Below are 7,178 nucleotides of genomic sequence, written 5' to 3'. Positions count from 1 at the left end.
CACGGGGGCGAGTTTACTCTTTTCCCAGTTGACCCGAAGACCCAACTGGCTGATATGCTGGAGCAACAAATCCCTGTATGCGCACAACCGTTCCTGAGACTGAGCAAGTATCAGCCAGTCGTCGAGATAGTTGAGGATGCGAAGGCCACGCTCTCTCATGGGAGAAATGGCTGCCTCTGCAATCTTCGTAAAGACACGGGGTGACAGCGCCAGCCCGAAGGGTAGGACTTTGTACTGATATGCTTGACCCTCGAACGCGAAACGCAGGAATGGCCTGTGTCGTGGCAGGATGGAGACATGAAAGTACGCGTCCTTCAGGTAGATCGCTGCAAACCAATCTAGGGGACGGATGCACTAGAAAATGCGTCTCTGCATTAGCATCTTGAACAGGAGCTTGTGAATGGCCCGATTCAAGTGTCGCAGGTCCAAGATTGGCTGTAACCCGCCACTTTTCTTGGGTACAATGAAGTACGGGCTGTAGAAGCCAGACTCCATATCGGCTAGAGGAACCGGCTCTATCGCATCCTTCGCCAGTAGGACTGCGATCTCCGCACGCATGACAGGGGCACGTTCGGTTAACACTGAAGTGTACAGAATGCTGCTGAACTTGGGCGGACGCCGAACGAACTGAATCGTGTAGCCGAGTCTGATGGTACGGAGGAGCCAGCTGGACCGGTTGGAAAGCACTCTCCAGGCTTCCACAGAGGGGAACCAGAAGCCAAGAGGCTTCTGGCCAGGGGGACCAGAGGCACCACAGACGTACCCGGAATGGGGCAGCAAGGTGGAGGACAGGGACCTGGCTCGGAAGGCTCGGGGGCGGCCCGAAGCGAGGTCTGAGTGTGCGATGCAACACTTGTCTGTCTCCACGGGTCAGCAGGGGGTGCGGAAGAAGTAGTAATCAGGTCCTCGGACCGTACCCGGCTGCCGACACAAGATGGGACCGAGGGATGCAAGGCTTTACAGGGTCGCACACAGCCAGTCTGACCCTCTTGGGGCCCAGGAACGGAGGAGTTTGCTCTTGTGATAATTCGGGTACCACTGGACTCCGGAGAGCCAGCGGCGGAACAGTAACCATCTGAAGAGCTCGTTCCCCCATCCCTGTGCGGCCTGTATCAGGGACGCTTAGTCTTACACTTGCCACCTGGCTTGGCAGTGTCTGATACAGGCTGGGCGGCCTGCCAGCAGGAGCGGAAGCGGTGGCAGGGGGATGCCCTCGGCGACGAGCAGGCAGAGGAAATGCCACCGATGATGGGGTGATGGCAGCAGCGGGCCGCCGGTGCAGGATGTGTCGGATTGCCTCCGTCTGCGCTTGGGCGGTAGAGAACTGTTGGGTGTAGCTCTCCACCTCGTCGCCGAACAGCCCAACCTGGGAAATTGGGGAGTCCAGGAACCGAACCTTGTCCGCATACATTAAATCAACCAGGTTGAGCCAACGATGGCGCTCCTGGACCACCAGGGTGGACATCGCTAGACTGATTGTGCAGGCCGCAACACTCGTGCTCCGGAGAGTCAAGTCGGTTGCGGTGCGGAGCTCACTGGAAAGTACACGGTCTAGGCTACCCTCGTGCATGTCCATGAGTGCTTTGGCCTGGTAGACCTGAAGCAACGCCAAGGCATGCAAAGAGGAGGCGGCTTCACTCTGTACACTCTGTCCTTAAGAACAGACGAGCGCTCACAGGTCTGAGGGGGGGAACGAGGATCCCCGTCCAGGATGCAGCGGCCTCCGGACACAGGTGTGCCGAGACAGACCGCTCCACTGGAGGGATAGCCTCGTAGCCCTTCACCTCTCCTCCGTCAATTGTAGTGAGGGGGGAAGAGCTCTCCAGGCAGCTTCTGGCAGTAAAAGGTGCCATCCATGCACCTCGGGAAAGAAAGGTAGTGGGGTGGTGGGGCCTCCAACGGTATCGGTGTGATGGAGGAGTGAGGAGCCCACAGGGAATGGTTGCCGGGTGGAAACTCCACTGTTCTCTGATCACCCATCCCACATGGCACCCTGGGGTGGGGCGTGGTAATGGGGACTCCACCTTCGCGGACGAAGGCGAGTCTTGATCTCAACACCGAGACAGTCATATTCCCGCAATGGGAACATGAACCGTTCACAAAACTTGCTTCAGCGTGCTGTAAACCCAAACACGTCATGCAGCAATTGTGACCATCAGAGGGGGACAGGGAACGACCACATCCAGAAAGGCACGGGCGAAATGACATCTTGAAAAAGACGCAAACCCACCCGTGTTGCTCTTTCAGGAAGTGAGAAACCTCTCACCAGTGCCGGAACACACAGAGCAGGGCTCGAGACTAACGGCGTCCTATCGTCCTGGGGACGATAGAAAATGTGTTAAGGACGAACAGAAATATTCTCCAGGACGCCTACAGGACGAAATACATTTTTGTATGTGTGTTAATTTATTACTAGCCTATTAGGGTAACTTACTAAGAAAATGCCAAAATTAACCGACCAAGCGCTGACTACAACAGAGCGCGTCTTCTCATGCTGTTACTATAGTTACTATCACTGGCCGGCTACTCACCCGGAGACTTGTTTCGCGGTAGGCTACATCTATCACATGGCTTGTTTTCACAGACGAAAATGAGACGATAACAAAATAAAAACTAGTTTTGAATGACAAAAACTATGACGAATATCTATTGACATTTTCGAATAAAAACTAGACAAAAATGTTAGATAGTGCCGATTAGGGAAGCGATCCAGTCAGAACTGATGTCCTGCGTTTGTGGTAGATGCGCACATTCGTAGCTACTGTAACGTGCTGATCTAACCAGCGGCACACGGGTTGACATGCGCTGCATGTCTCATAAAACGTTAAAAATTGTAAACGTCTGGGAGAATGAGTAGAGCAGACATATAGATCTGAATAAGAGTGACAACGCAATTCGGTACGGTTTCCTGTGCGCACACACCCGACCCGAAGCGTGCAGCCGTGCACATAGACACCTATACAGCGCGCGAGTACTGAATTGAGCTCTCTTTCGTGTCTGAATGGACAAATACACACAACATTATGTCTAAATGTCCGTTTTGGAGAGTATTCATGTAAACTATGTTGGTTATGTCTTAAACAGTTTTGAGTGTATCGGATGTGCATCAGTGCAATTGGATCCGCATGTCATTGGACATGATCCGATGTCTTAAAGTGACAGTGGGTAATAAACCTAATGCGGTCTGTGTTCTTAATATTTATCAAGCAACAAAAGTAAAAGAGAAAAGCATTCACTGCTCATTAATAGCTTTAATAAGGATTCAGTATATTTAATTCATACAAATAAATATGTCTGCTGCTTGAAAGAATAAAGAATGATGATATTTTTGAGATATGTAGTCACCAGTATTTATTTGTAATTGTTTAATCCAACCAACTCAAAAACGTTTTGAGCTGTATGTATTTTTCTCTTAATTTTATGTAAAAAAAGAAAAAGGAAAAAAAGATTTGTTCTGCATGAATACAAAAAAGCATTTAACTCCTGTTATTTTTTATTAAATCTGTTTTTTTTACCTGTTTACAGATAACTACTTTGAATGGAACTAAATAAATATAATAATAATACATATATATATCGTAAACATTTTAATGGTGTTTTTATTATGTGACTAACAACTAACAACTATAGATGATAATAAAGTACAGAAACAACATGTTTATTTTGGGACGGTTGACATTCACTTTAGGACGGTTCAAATTGTTTTTCAGGACGGTTCCAGGACGGAGGTTAAAAAAGTTAGTCTGGAGCCCTGACACAGAGGAATGACCGCTGCAACACTGACAGGAATGGTGCAGCCTGTACCAGTGAAGCAATCACTCTCTTTGCCCTAAACCGGCCGTCAGACAAACAAACACAAACAGAAAATGTGATGCTGTTAGAACAGCAGTTGAGAGCTCGCGACCACCGCTGCACTCGCGCTGTAGAAAAACTAGCCAGGGAGAGACTTCCTGAAGAAGCACCGACATTGGTGCCCTGGCACATGAATAATAATAATCTTATTATTAATGAGCACCGCTCATTGTTGTATAAACAACACTCTTCAGAGACATCGACGTGAAGACTGATCGGCTCCGAAGCGAAAGACAAGTGGTGCGTGCATCCACTTCTGTGTTTATACCCGCGCGGCAGGGCGGAGCGCGTGATGCAACTCACGCACGCCATTGCGTGCATTGGCTCGTTCTAACATACTCGAAGATGACATGCTCCCTAGCGTGATCCCGTTCAGTCGAATGTCGACTACATCGAACGTGAATGTCTGAAAGGGAACCCTGGATCTGGCCTTTCATTTGGACGTAAATTTTGCACGTGCCACCTATCTAAACATTGTTACTGATTAGGTACACCCTTTCATGACAATGGTGTTCCCTGGTGGAAGTGGCCTCTTTCAGCAAGATAATGCACCCTGCCACACTGCACACATTGTTCAGGAATGGTTTGAGAAACATGATGAATAGTTCAAGGTGTTGCTTTGGCCTCCAAATTCTCAGAATCTCAATCCAATTGAGCATCTGTGGGATGTGCTGGACCAACAAGTTCGATCCACGGTGGCTCCACCTCACAACCTACAGGACTTCAAGGATCTGCTGCTAACGTCTTGGTGCCAGATACCACATGACAACTTTAGGGGTCGTGTAGAGTCCATGCCTTGGCGAGTCAGCACTGTTTTGGCAGCGCACAAGGACTAACAGCGTATTAGCCAGTGGTCATTATATTTTATATTACTGCCTTCATATTTCCATGGATTCTCAAGAGTTTACTGTGAAACAAACTCTATGCAAAGTTTAGACTGTATGATAATAAAATAATTCCTAGATTTATCTATAATATTGTCTGCTTTTCTATGTCATAAGGAGATTGATTTATGATCCAATTCTGGGGCTTATAAAGCTCATCCAATTGGCCTTCATTGCCCCTCACAGAGGCATGGTAAACCAAGCTTGAAGCTGTTAGTAATTTCTCTTTTTTCAAGCAGAAACCACATCATCTGGTTCAGAAGAAGGTCTTCGCAGCCCAAGAGATAAATTGTTATTTTGAGGGTTTCTTGAAAGGCTAACATGGAGGCTAGCCAATTGCAGCCCCTAATCTGGGTTTAGCATTGGCAAACAAAAGCCAGACTTTAGATATTCAGGCAGAAACATGCCCTACAAGTCTCCAGTCAAAGCCTTTCTCTGTATCATCTGCTCTGGCTTTCTGCTCCAGGCCCCATGGTTTACGGCTCAAAGCATGGATTTAGAGATTTCAATGGCGGCATGGCATTGACAGTCTTATTTACATGACTAAAGTAGTAATCATTCGATACAGCAGTTCTCGTTTTGCCCAATGGCAAATTACCATCAAAGCTCCCGCCAGTGGAGGACCAGACAACAGCTCACACTTGTATGAAACAGTTAACGTAGGAGAACAATGTGATGATGTGTATTCTGCCATGTAGTAGAAGAGGCCTCCGCTGACATTAAAAACAAATGTTTTTAAGGACCCTCATTATTTTATAAGGAAATAAGGAAATCAGCTTTAACTTGCAATAACATCATGTTAAGACAAGCATTAAGAAATGTGTTGTGAAGAGAATTTTTAATTGGGTTTCATTTTGATGGTGCTAATAAACTTGATTATATTTAGAGCTATTTTTACATTTCACGAAGAAAAGGTGATCGTCTATGACAACTCACTAACACAATGCTAGGATGATATGAGCGGTTGCCCTGGTTTCTATGTGGGTGCTAACTTTGAAAACAGCATACTTCTCAACAGATCACATGATTTGTCAATACCACAAACAGAGCAGGATGCTACACTGTTAACCCTTCCTGTAGTTTTTTAAGTCACCATGAAATCCAAATGGACAATTCTTGTTTTTTTATAAGGAATATTTCAGTATGTATTATACATTATTTATCCATGCCCAATTTATTTATTTTTTTTCTTTTACTTATGTGCCCTCGTAATCTTTAATCAAAATAACTTCCCCTCCCTCTTGCTGTGACATATCTTCTCTTCTCTGATGATGCGTTTACTGGTGTGAGGGTGGGACAACCTGTAGCAAACCACAACAATCCAACTATCCAATCAATTTCCAATGGACAAAAAAAAAAGTCCCGTCCTACATTTTTTTCTAGTACGAGAAGCCGTTTCACTAGGATATATATAGGGAGTAGTCACAATAGGGAAGAAAAGACAATTGCAACTTGTTTCATGCCGACTTTAAGGTAAATAACTGTAAAATGGCCAGAAAATGACAATTATATAATCATACAAGACTTAACTTTTTGCATAGTAATATCAGTGACTTATTAATTACAATAACTTACTTTTTACCACTAGCTGTAAATATCTTAATATTTTATGTGTTTTCAAATCGATGATAAGTATGTGCAGTAATAGCTAATAGTGATACTTGCTTTAGCACTAAATACAGCACAGCATGTCACTGCAGACAAAGACTTCAAGTTTCACCAAAAGAACTGAAGCCAGCAATTCTGTTAAAGGGATAGTTCACTTTGAAATTAAATTTTGGTATGTTTTAGCTTACCTCAAGGGCATCCAAGATGTAGGTGTCTTTGTTTCCGCAGTAGTTTAAATTTTGATATTTTTAGGTCAAACCGTTCTTGTCTGTCAGTCATATAATGCAGGTCTATGGTCACCACCTCAAAGAGCATGCACAGAGAAGTCCAAATTAAACAATTCCCCATCGTAAGTACACATTGATGGCCTAAGACACAAAACGAGCGGTTTGTGTGAGAAAACGAACAGTATTTATATCGTTTTTACCTCTACACAACCACGTCCAAGTGATCTGAGGGCGCTCGCGCTTCCGGCGCTTTCTTCTTCTTGTTTTTTTTTTTTTGTTTTTTTTTTACGGCGGATCGCAAACAAATATGTGCATTACCGCCACCTATCTCAGAAATGGACCATTGACACTTTCACTTCTTTAACCTATCAACCGGCATAAATTCCCCTTATTTACCCACAGAGAGGCTTCATAGAATTCCATCCGGCGCTGCGTATTCAGCTCCTCCGTCCACTCTCAGCCCCCATGACAAAAAAAAAAAAAAACCTGTGTCCAAGTGATCTGAGGGCGTGCACGCTTCCTGGTGTGTGACGTTTGCGCACTGTGCAAGCGCCGGAATTAAATGAGTTTTTTTTTCCTGTCATGGGGGGGAAATGGTCATTTTTCC

The sequence above is a fragment of the Scardinius erythrophthalmus genome (assembly GCF_964197995.2).
Source record: "Scardinius erythrophthalmus genome assembly, chromosome: 8".
Taxonomy (NCBI): domain Eukaryota; kingdom Metazoa; phylum Chordata; class Actinopteri; order Cypriniformes; family Leuciscidae; genus Scardinius; species Scardinius erythrophthalmus.
Note: the sequence above shows the minus strand (reverse complement) of the source record.